This window comes from Arachis ipaensis, chromosome B7 (assembly GCF_059453495.1).
Source record: "Arachis ipaensis isolate K30076 ecotype BB chromosome B7, ASM5945349v1, whole genome shotgun sequence".
Classification (NCBI taxonomy): Eukaryota; Viridiplantae; Streptophyta; class Magnoliopsida; order Fabales; family Fabaceae; genus Arachis; species Arachis ipaensis.
Window position 1 is genome coordinate 22,388,361 of NC_142442.1, and position 11,422 is coordinate 22,399,782.

The following is an 11,422-nucleotide window of genomic DNA, read 5'->3' on the forward strand; positions in this document are numbered from 1 at the left end:
AAGGTTCAATAAGGTTCCACGCTCCAATTGGAAGTGCAAGGATTGGTATAGAACTCGATTGGATGAATTTCGGAAGAAGTTTGGGTATCTCAGTGGAAATTCAGGTTGTGTACCGCCCGATTGGAACAATGTAGATAAAAGCAAAAGCGGTTACAAAAGTAAGGTTTGGGATCCTGGGATTCATTTTGACAATCAACACCCGTGGAGCCTGAAAACCTGCTTTGATTTGCTCAAAGGCTTTACATGCCTAGTCTGGGACCCTGGAGGATATTGGAATTGCAAACGTTGGTGAAGATTTTTGGATGAGTTCAAGCATAAGCCGCCATGACAAGAAGCTCATCAAACGTCCAACTTAAGGACTTTAACTAAAAGTGCTAGGTGGGAGACAACCCACCACGGTATAATCGTTCTTTTTCAACTTTAATTTTATTTCGTTTTGTTTGTTTCTAGTTTCATTATATTTTATTTTATATTATTTTTTTTAGGATCATTCATGACATCTGCATCTTGCATATCGCATATTGCATAAAATAAAATAAAAAAAGCACCCCAGGCGTGCGCATGGGCCATGCGTGGGCGTCGACTTAAAATCGACGTCACAATCCAACACCCAGAAAGTTGGGCTAAAATCGTGCGGCTGGTATATGTTAGGCACAATTTGGGCCACGCGATCGCGTCAGTGACGCGGACGCGTCACTTTCACTTCACACACACCACGCGAAAGCGTGGGTGACGCGTACGCGCCGCGTGAATATTATTGCCCCCTCAATGGAAACAGAGAGTTACTTCAAAATGACGCTGGAATTGTGCGTTTAGTACAAATCTGAGTGACGCGAACGTGTGCCCCACGCGTACGCATCACTTGCGTTATACCTCACTCACACGTCCGCGTCAATGACGCGTCCGCGTCATTGCCTTTCCGCCTCAACCATGCGATCGCGTGATCTACGCGTTCACGTGGATTTGAATCCACTTACCCCCTTCGACGCGAAACCCTGATAAACCATTATTTTATGATTTATATTGTGTTTAATTGTGCCTGACACAAACACGTGGATTGGAATCTGCACGAATGACGCGAACGCGTGGACGACGCGAACACGTGACAAGGAAAATCGTTGAACGACGCGAACGCGTGGACGGCGCGTACGCGTGACCTGCGCGATCTGCAGAAACTACAGAATACGATGGGGGTGATTTTGGGCCGCGTTTTAACCTAATTTTCGGCCCAGAAACACAGAATAAAGCGAGGAAACATGCAGAGACTCAACAGGCATCCACACACATTCAGATTCATCACATTAGGATTACTTTAGTTTTAGATTTGAATCTAGATTAGTGTTACATTGATAGTTTATGCCTTTGTTTTGGATTGTGGATGTTGAAGAGCCATTACCTCCGCGAAGACACTACTTTATTTTGTTCCTTTATCCTTTACTCTTTTCTGTTGGTTATTGACTCTATTCAATTAAGTATGTTACATTTTGAGTTTATTAATATATAGAGTTATTTTTATTTTTAATTAATTTTAATTCTCTCTATTTTATTTTATTCGATTATGTCTTCTTATATTTTTATAATTATTAATTCCATGTCAATGGAGTAGACTCTCCACTTGACATGGGGGTTGATTAAAAGGACACACTGGAGTTGGAATGCTCAAGTGATTACTTAAATTGGACGTTGTAGGCTGATTCTGTACCTACTAACACTAGATTTCCCTAAGGGAAAGGACTAGGAATTGCGGGTAAGAGTTAGTCCAATCACTATACTTTTCTTTACTCAGTAAGGGTTAACCAAGTGAGAACAACAACCTCTTTACACTACACTTAAGAATATTCCAACAAGAATAGGACTTCTATTTAATTATTCCCCCAGTCAAGGCCTTTTATTTAGAAAATCAATAATTATTCTTAGTTTATTTTTATTGCTTTAATTCACAATTATTTTAATTACTCATTATCAAAACTCAACTTTCTGGAAATTTTCTGATTAATAAATTAGCACTCTTTCCTGCAACTCGTTGGGAGACGACCTGGGACTCATACTCCCAATATTTTTATTTCTAAAATTTGTGACAACCATTTTTAAATTGATAAGGCAGATCTTGGCTGGTTAAGAGCTATACGTGCAACGCTATTCTCTCATTTGGAATCTCTTAATTGGTTAACTTCTGCCACGCATCAATTTTTGGCGCCGTTGCCGGGGAGTTGCAATAGTGTGCTGAATTATTGATTAATGTACATATTTTATTTTTAATTGCATATTTTGTTTTTGTTTTGTTACCATGAGCTTCATGTCTTTCTCATTAAATGACGCGTTCATTGCCTGATTCGAGTTTAGTCCCATTTGACCCTGAAATTGAAAGAACTCTTTCACATATTAGACGAACTCGACGTCGGTTAGCCTCTGAGGGTGGTGAAGTGATTGTTATCGATTCACCAGTCTCATCTGAGGGCGAATTTGAACCGCCATCTGAGAGCGAGACAAGCTCATTTACTACTGATTCAGTTGATTCACGTGCAGGTGACATGGTAGAACCTAGGAGAATTACTCTCCAGGAGGCAGGAGCCCCAGATTTCACACTGCAACCGTATCAAGTGCGTCATCCAAATCTGGCTGCAGATTTTGAAGTGAAGACTGCACTAATCAACTTGATGCCTAAGTTTCATGGCTTACCTGCTCAAGAGCCTATCAAGCACCTTCGGGATTTCCAGACAGCCTGTTCTACTGTTAGGCGTCATGGTGCAGATGAAACTTCTATCCTGTTAACCGCCTTCCCATTTTCTCTTGAGGAAAAGGCAAGGGAATGGTACTACACTCAACCGGAAGCGACTGTTACTAACTGGGATACGCTTAGAAGATAATTTTTGGAAAAATACTTTCCAGCTGAAGTTACTGACAGATTGAGGAAAGAGATTTCAATGATTGTTCAAGGCGAATCCGAGACTCTCTACGAATATTGGGAGTGCTTCAACAATCTCTTGGACGCATGTCCCCATCACATGATTGATAGACTAGTATTGATCAGCTACTTTACTCAAGGCATGAACCCCCAGGATAAGACTACACTGGAAGGTGCTATTAATGGTTCCTTGAAAAAGTACAAAACCGCAGATGAAGCATGGCAGCTGATCAGCGACTTAGCTGAATCTACTAGGAATCACAGACAGAGGCGCAACCATCCCAAAGCTGTTGCCGAAGTTTCTTCTAACATTGGAACTACTGCTCTCGCACAAAGTATATGTGAAATGACCAACTTACTATAACAAATGCAGTTGAATCAACAACAAGCACAACAAGCTCATCCTCTCCCACCACAACAAAGTCAACAGTTAGTCCCACAAAGAGTATGCGGGATCTGTGCTGATTATAGTCATTATACTGATGAATACCCGCAGCTCCAACATGAAAATAACACTGTGGTAGCTACTCATAATTTCTATGACCGCCCGAATCAAGGATACAATCAACAAGGTGGCAACCACAACCAAGGTGGCTACTATAACCATGGATGGCAGGACAACTCCAATCAAGGCTGAAAAGATAATTCTAACCCTGGCTGGAGGGACAACTACAGCAGAGGAGGCAGAGACAATAATGGAAACCAGAGGTGGAATAACAATAACAACAACAGACAACAGAATCAGAACCAATCTTACAGAGCACCTCACCTAAGACAATCACAAGGAACCCATCACAACCAACAACAAGTTCCTCAGAGTACTTATTCTAATTCTTCATCAAATGACGAGATGCTCTGCTCTCTTGCACAAGGACAACAAGACATGCAGGCACAGCTGAACTCTAGTCTGAATGGCTTGATTGCCACTTTACAAGCTCTCGTCTCCCGGATGGATTCCTCACTTAATTCCATACATCAACCTTCAAGCTCCAGTGGAATTCCTTCTCAACCACTGCCTAATCCCAAAGGTGGCATCAATGCCATCACTTTGAGGTCCGAAACCACATTACAGGAGAGGAACCATGAGGAGCCAAGCCCACTAGAACACGTACCATCAGAGAATGGGGTGGAAGTGGAAGATGCTGAAGAGGAAGAGGACGTACAAGACATAGTTGAAGAAGAGGAAGCTCAACCACAGAATGAAGCACCAAAGGATGCAGAAGCTGCAAATCGCTCCCATCCTATTCCTTTTCCACAACTTGCAAGGAAGCCCAGAAAGCATATGGAACTTGATCCCAAAATGGTAGAAATATTCAAAAAGGTCGAGGTAACTGTTCCCCTTTTTGATGTTATTCAACAGGTACCTAAATACGCAAAGTTTCTAAAAGATTTGTGCATACATAAAGATAAGATTAATGAATTAGAAACTATTCCTTTAGGTAGCTCTATATCTGCTTTAATGGGAAGTATACCTGAAAAATGTAGTGATCCAGGTCCATGTATGGTTAACTGTACCATTCGAGGTGTGATATTTTTTGACTGTATGTGTGATTTGGGAGCGTGTGTTAGTATAATGCCTTTGTCTATATATGATACTTTGAGACTCCCTCCCTTAAAGAGGTCGGCAGCTCGTTTTGTGTTAGCAGATAAAAGCATTATTACAGTAGTTGAAATTGCTGAAGATGTATTAGTGAGCATTAAGGGGCTCACATTTTCCATTGATTTCTACATCCTGGAAATGCCCTCTAATGACTCAGGAAGACCATCATCAATCCTGCTTGGAAGACCATTCCTGAAGACTTCAAAGTTCAAGCTGGATGCATTCTCAGGAACTTACTTCTTTGAGATAGATGGCAAAATAGTGAATTTCAGTTTAAATGAAGCTATAAAGCATCCTCTGGAAGATCATTCTATCTTCCAATGCGACATTATTGATAAAACCGTAGCTGAAGTTCACCAGGAAAACTTAGAAGAGAAGTACGTGGAGCAAGGTCCAAGTGTGGGGATACTTTCTGAAAACAATGAGAACACTTTACCATTATTACCAACCCCGGATGATCCAGAGTCCAGCTATGAGAAGAAATTAGAATTAAAGCCCCTTCCTCCACACCTTGAGGACAAGCAGAAGTTTTCAGTCATCATTGCAAAGGAACTCACCTCTCAACAAGAAGAGCAACAACTCAGTGTGCTGAGAAAACATAAGAAAGCAATTAGATGGAGCTTGGCGGATATAGTAGGCATCAGCCCCCAAGTTTGTGAGCACAGAATATTCTTAGACGAGGGAGCAAAGCCTGTTCGTCAACCTCAAAGAAGATTGAATCCCACCATCTTAGAAGTTGTTAAGAAGGAAGTGACCAGGCTACTTGAGGCATATATCATTTACCCGATCTCAGATAGTGAATGGGTCAGTCCAGTACAAGTGGTGCCCAACAAGTCTGGAGTCACAACAGTAAGAAATGATCATGGAGAGCTCCTAACAACTAGAGTGCAGAATTCATGGAGAGTTTGCATTGACTATAGGCGGCTCAACCAAGCCACTCGCAAGGATCATTACCCCTTGCTATTCATTGATCAGATGCTTGATCGCCTGTCAGGTAAATCTCATTATTGTTTTTTAGATGACTATACAGGATACTTTCAAATTCATATAGCTCCTGAAGATCAGGAGAAGACTACTTTTACATGTCCCTTTGGAACGTATGCTTATAAAAGAATGCCTTTTGGCTTGTGTAATACACCTGCTACTTTCCAAAGATGCATGATGAGTATCTTTTCAGATCTTATTGAGAACTGTATGGAGGTTTTTATGGATGATTTCAGCGTATATGGTGACTCATTTAGCCTTTGCTTGGATAGTTTATCTAGAGTATTAGACAGGTGTGTTAGTACAAACCTTGTGTTGAATTTTGAAAAATGTCACTTTATGGTAAGACAAGGAATTGTACTAGGACATGTTGTGTCTAATACTGGCATTTCTGTAGATCCAGCAAAGGTGGATGTTATTTTTAGTTTACCTTACCCCTCCTCCGTGAGGGAAGTCCGCTCGTTCCTTGGCCATGCAGGTTTTTACAGGAGATTTATTAAGGACTTCAGTAAGGTAGCATTGCCTTTATCCAGATTGCTGTAGAAAGATATTGAGTTCGAGTTCAGTGAGAGTTGTATGCAAGCATTTGATAAGCTGAAGATCGCTCTGACTCAAGCTCCAATTGTAAGAGGACCAGACTAGAGCCAGTCATTTGAAATTATGTGTGATGCTTCCAACCATGCAGTAGGAGCGGCGCTGGCTCAGCGCGAAGGTAAGGATCCTTTTGTGATTGCCTATGCATCTAAGACTTTAGACGCTGCTCAATCTAATTATACTACTATTGAAAAAGAGCTTCTTGCTATTATTTTTTCTCTGGATAAATTCCGAGCCTATTTACTTGGTACTAAGGTAGTAGTGTACTCAGACCATGCAGCTCTAAAATATTTACTAGCTAAAAAGGAGTCCAAACGAAGGCTAATACGTTGGATACTGTTGCTACAAGAATTTGATTTAGAAATTAAAGATAGGAGTGGTAACCAGAATTTAGTGGCAGACCACCTGAGTCGCCTTGAGCACATTAAGGATGAATCCACTCCTATAAATGATAATTTCCCATTTGATAGCTTACAAGCAGTATCTGAAGTAGTTCCTTGGTATGCACCTGTAGCTAATTATCTAGTTAGCCACACCTTTCCTCCAAATTTTACCAAGCATCAAAGAGACAAGCTGAAAAGCGAGTCCAAATATTATATATGGGATGATCCATATCTATGGAGGTGTGGTACTGACCAGGTAATTAGACGGTGTGTGCCTCAATCAGAATTCCAGTCCATTTTAGAGGCTTGCCACTCATCTGAGAGTGGAGGACATTTTGGCCCTCAAAGAACAGCTAGAAAAATTCTAGACTGCAGATTCTGGTGGCCTACTCTCTTTAAAGACGCTGCTGAATTTTGTAAATCTTATTCCCCATGCCAAATATTTGGTAATATATCCAAGAGGGATGAGATGCCTCAATATATTATGCTTTTCTATGAAATTTTTGATGTTTGGGGCATTGATTTCATTGGTCCATTCCCAAATTCTAATGGTTACCTTTATATACTGTTAGCTGTAGGTTATGTTTCTAAATGGGTGGAAGCAATTCCTACCCGCAATGATGATGCTAACACTATTGTTCCCTTTGTTAGAAACCATATTATCTGTCACTTTGGATCACCATGAGCAATCGTGAGCGATCAAGGCACTCACTTTTGTAACAGGAGACTAACAGGATTACTGAAGAGGCATGGGATAATTCACAAGGTAGCAACAGCTTATCATCCCCAGACCAATGGGTAAGCAGAGGTCTCTAACAGAAAAATCAAGCGTATTCTGGAAAAGATATTAAAACCTCATAGGAAGGACTGGAGTGCCAGGCTACAAGATGCACTCTGGATATATAGAACAGCGTACAAGACACCCATTGGGATGAGCCCCTTCCGCTTGTTATATGGAAAGGGTTGCCACCTCCCAATAGAGGTGGAACACAAGGATTTCTGAGCTGTGAAGGAGTGCAACATGAATCCTAAGAAAGCTGGTGCTGAAAGAAAACTGCAACTAGCAGAACTAGAGAACCTTCGCCTATAAGCATATGACAACTCCAGATGTTACAAGGAGAAAATGAAAGCTGTCCATTACAAGCATATAAAAAGGAGAGAATTCAGATCAGGGGAGTTAGTTCTTCTGTATAACTCCAGACTGAAGCTTATGCCAGGTAAACTGAGATCAAGATGGGAAGGCCCCTACAGAGTAGAAAAGGCAGAGCCATACGGAGTTTTCCACCTGTGTCATCCTACTAGCTCCAAATTTCTGAAGGTCAATGGACATCGCCTGAAGCTTTACCATGGTGAGAAGATGAAGAATCGTAAGGAACTAGAGGTCTTCCTCTTGGAAGACCCACCGATAGAAGCAGAATGAGCCTAACGAGCGTCCAACTTAAGGACGTAAAAGCAAAGTGCTAGGTGGGAGACAACCCACCATGATATGATCGTTCCGTTTCAGTCTTAGATTTATTTTTGCTTTATTTTATTTTTATAATGTTAATGACTCTTCTCATAATCCCTACATATAGTTGCATATAGTTAGCATTTCCATTAGCATTCTGCATATCTTATTTAAAAAAAAAAACACACGCACGCGACGCGAAAGCATCGCTGACACGTCTGCGTCACCAGTGCATTTGGAAGAAAACAAAGTGAACAGAAAGTCACGCGAGAGCGTGGCTGGAGGCGTGCCTTAGGCACAAACATGCCCACGCGACTGTGTCACCAACGCGGCCGCGTCATTTGGGAAATAAGCCTCCCATGCGTTCGCGTGCCCCTAAAAATCGACGTAAAAGAGGTGTATGGCAGCAAGTTATGATGGAGCTGGGCTGGAATGATGCTGGAAGCACCAACCCCATCACGTGACCGCGTGCCCCATGCGGCCGCGTCGTCCTCCAAACATGGCCATTCACGCGATCGCGTCAATCACGCGATCGCGTCACCCTAAAATTTGGCAAAATGGGTTTGAAACAGCGAGTTGCGCGAACGCGCAGCTGCTCTCGCGCCATTTGCACAAATCGAGTCACGCGACCGCGTGACCCACGCGTCCGCGTCACTTGACGAAAACAACAAACTATGCGACCGCGTGCCCCACGCGTCCGCGTCACATGCGGCGCACAGATCATCCACATCAGCCAAAATATCTTATCTTTTCTTCCCCAAATCCTAATTTTTCTTATCCCTTCTTACTTCCTACTTCTCTCTTCTTCATTCTCTATTCTTTCTCACTTTTTACTTTCTCCCTTTTTTCTTTTTCACATCCATTATCAAGGTTCTTTTCTTCTTCCCTCTTTACTTCTTCATTATCACTCTTTTTTTCGTTTATTCATGTTTTTTTTATTTATTTTTCTTTTCATTATCTATATTTTATTTTCCTTTTACTTTTTTTTTATTCCTTTAATTGGTGTTAGAAATTTATTTAGGTCATTATCTTCTTTCATATTTTGCTTGTGAGTTATTATGAATTGTTTGACAATCATATATTACTTTTCAAAAAGGTTGCTTGCATGACTAAATTTACTACTTCCAATAACATATTCAACATGCATTGCCAAGTGTTTGTGAAAAAGCCCGTATGGCATTGTGCATTATTCTAAATTATTCTATTCTACTACTTTAATGCCTGTTTTTTACAAAACTTCTTTTATATTTTATTAATTTAATATAATTGTCAATACAAACAGATTGCCAGTTTGAAAGACTTGGTAATCTAACTTGGACATTGAATGCTTGATCTATGCTACTCATGCCTTTGCCGGCATGCCAATAAACATCTCACATTCAATTGTCATCACATGCACTTGCTATATTACCTTTGATGAACTTTTCACATATAGTCTAGACCATGTGTTAACGACATCTCTCTTTACCGTGCATTGATTATCAACCATAATGTTCGCTCCCTTGCTCGAACCCTTCGCTTTACATATTACTTTCTCTTCCCTTTTTCAGGATGGCCACCAAGAAAGGTAAAGAGAAAGCTACTCCCAAACCACCAGCAAGGAGAGGAAAAAAAAGAGCATTAGTGGCAGAGCCATCTTCAACAGCGGTGACACCCTCAACAAAATGAACCAAGAGGATTATCAAGGTCGATGAAAAAGAAAAAGCATTTTCAGCAAAGGATACTGCGGTTTCCTAACCGCTACTGTGAGCAGATGTTCCCCATCCTGGCAGCAAGGAACTATAACAATGAGCACCTTCTTATCCTCCCAACCCACATTGCTGAATTTGTTGAACCCCGCATTGAGTGAAGACAATGGGAATTCCTACGGAGACAGCCACGGTAGGTTAATCTTTCATGGGTAGTAGAATTCTACTCCAACTTTCACATGCCAACTATGCAGTCTGTCTATGTCCGTCAGAAGCAAGTCCCCATAACTGAAGAGGCCATTCAACAAGCTTTAGATCTTCCCCCTGCTCCAGAAGGATTGGACGCATTCCAAGAAGCCTCACTCAAGCACCAGACATACCATTTTGACAGGGACGCCGTTCTCAGAGTTATCGCACAACCTGGCAGCCTATGGATCTACGGATACCATTGTTCCCGACCTAAGGGCATATCGGCTTCAGCACTTACCTTGGAGGCTCGAGTATGGGCACAAATCATGTCCCATTACGTCTTTCCGAGCACTCATGAATCCTCCTTCACTGCAGACATGGCTGTTTTACTCTGGTGTATCCTAACAGACCAGCACCTCAATTTACCAAGACACATTCGGCATGCTATGGGACACGTACAAATTGAGGGAAATTTTCCTTTTCCTGCCTTGATTTTAGATCTCGTCTCAGCAGCTGGAGTCTCCTATAGAGCTGGGGATACCAAAGCCAGGATTCTACGAGATGATCAATACGTCCCTAACGGGAAGTATATCAGACCTCCAGCAGCCACTATCAACTGGAGCAGAGAACCCGCAGAGGACACCCCCTCTTCTTCCACACCACAAGCACCTACAACAAACCAACTGCTCCATCAAATACTTGAAAGGTTGGATCGGCAGGAACACAAAGCAAAGCTAAGAGAGCGCCGTAACCAGCGCCAATTCACATACCTTAAGGAGCTAATTATGGGAAACTACAGACCTGACAAAGACCCAGACACCCCGGACTCCACTTCATTTACCAGCACAGGGAGCCATGACGGTCCTGATGGTGGAGATACTGCTACCAGCCCCCCTTTGTTCCTGACAGACGGCACCGAGGACGGTGCAAAGCCTTAAGTGTGGGGAGGTCGGTCAGTACCTGACTTCCAGAGGTAAATTTTCTTCCCTAAACACCAATAAAATAGGATATTTAATTAATTTTTCTTTTTTCTGGAATAGGATAGATTGCATAGAAATAGGTTATTTGCATACATGTTCTACTGGATTGAAGATAATAAGTTTCTTCTAAGACCCCATTTTCGAAAATATTTCACTAACTTAAAACTCTTGTGTTAAACTTGTTTGAAGTTGTATTTGGAACATAGTTTAAAAAGCTAAGAACACACAACCTGTGAGATTTGAGCTTAATTACATGGTTACATTATCTAACCATAAATATTTTATTCTTGTGTGTTTACTTCTCTATGATTGTAATCTTTGTTTTGTTTCGTCCTATATGTCCAATGTTTAATGTATTTACATGCATACATATGATTGAGGCCATTATTTGATTTTAGCTTACTTATCCCAAATAAGCCTACCCTTTAAATTACCTTTGTTAGCCACTTTGAGCCTTTTTATCCCATTTGTTCTATATTTTACCACATTACTAGCCTTAAGTGGAAAAACAATTAAATATCCCAATTGACTCTTTGGTTAGCTTAAGATAGAAATTGTGTTAATTAAATATGGAAAATTGTGGGAACAAGGGTTAATAAGGGAATGTGTCATGATAAAATAATGGGGATTTGGGTACCTACTCATGTGAAAC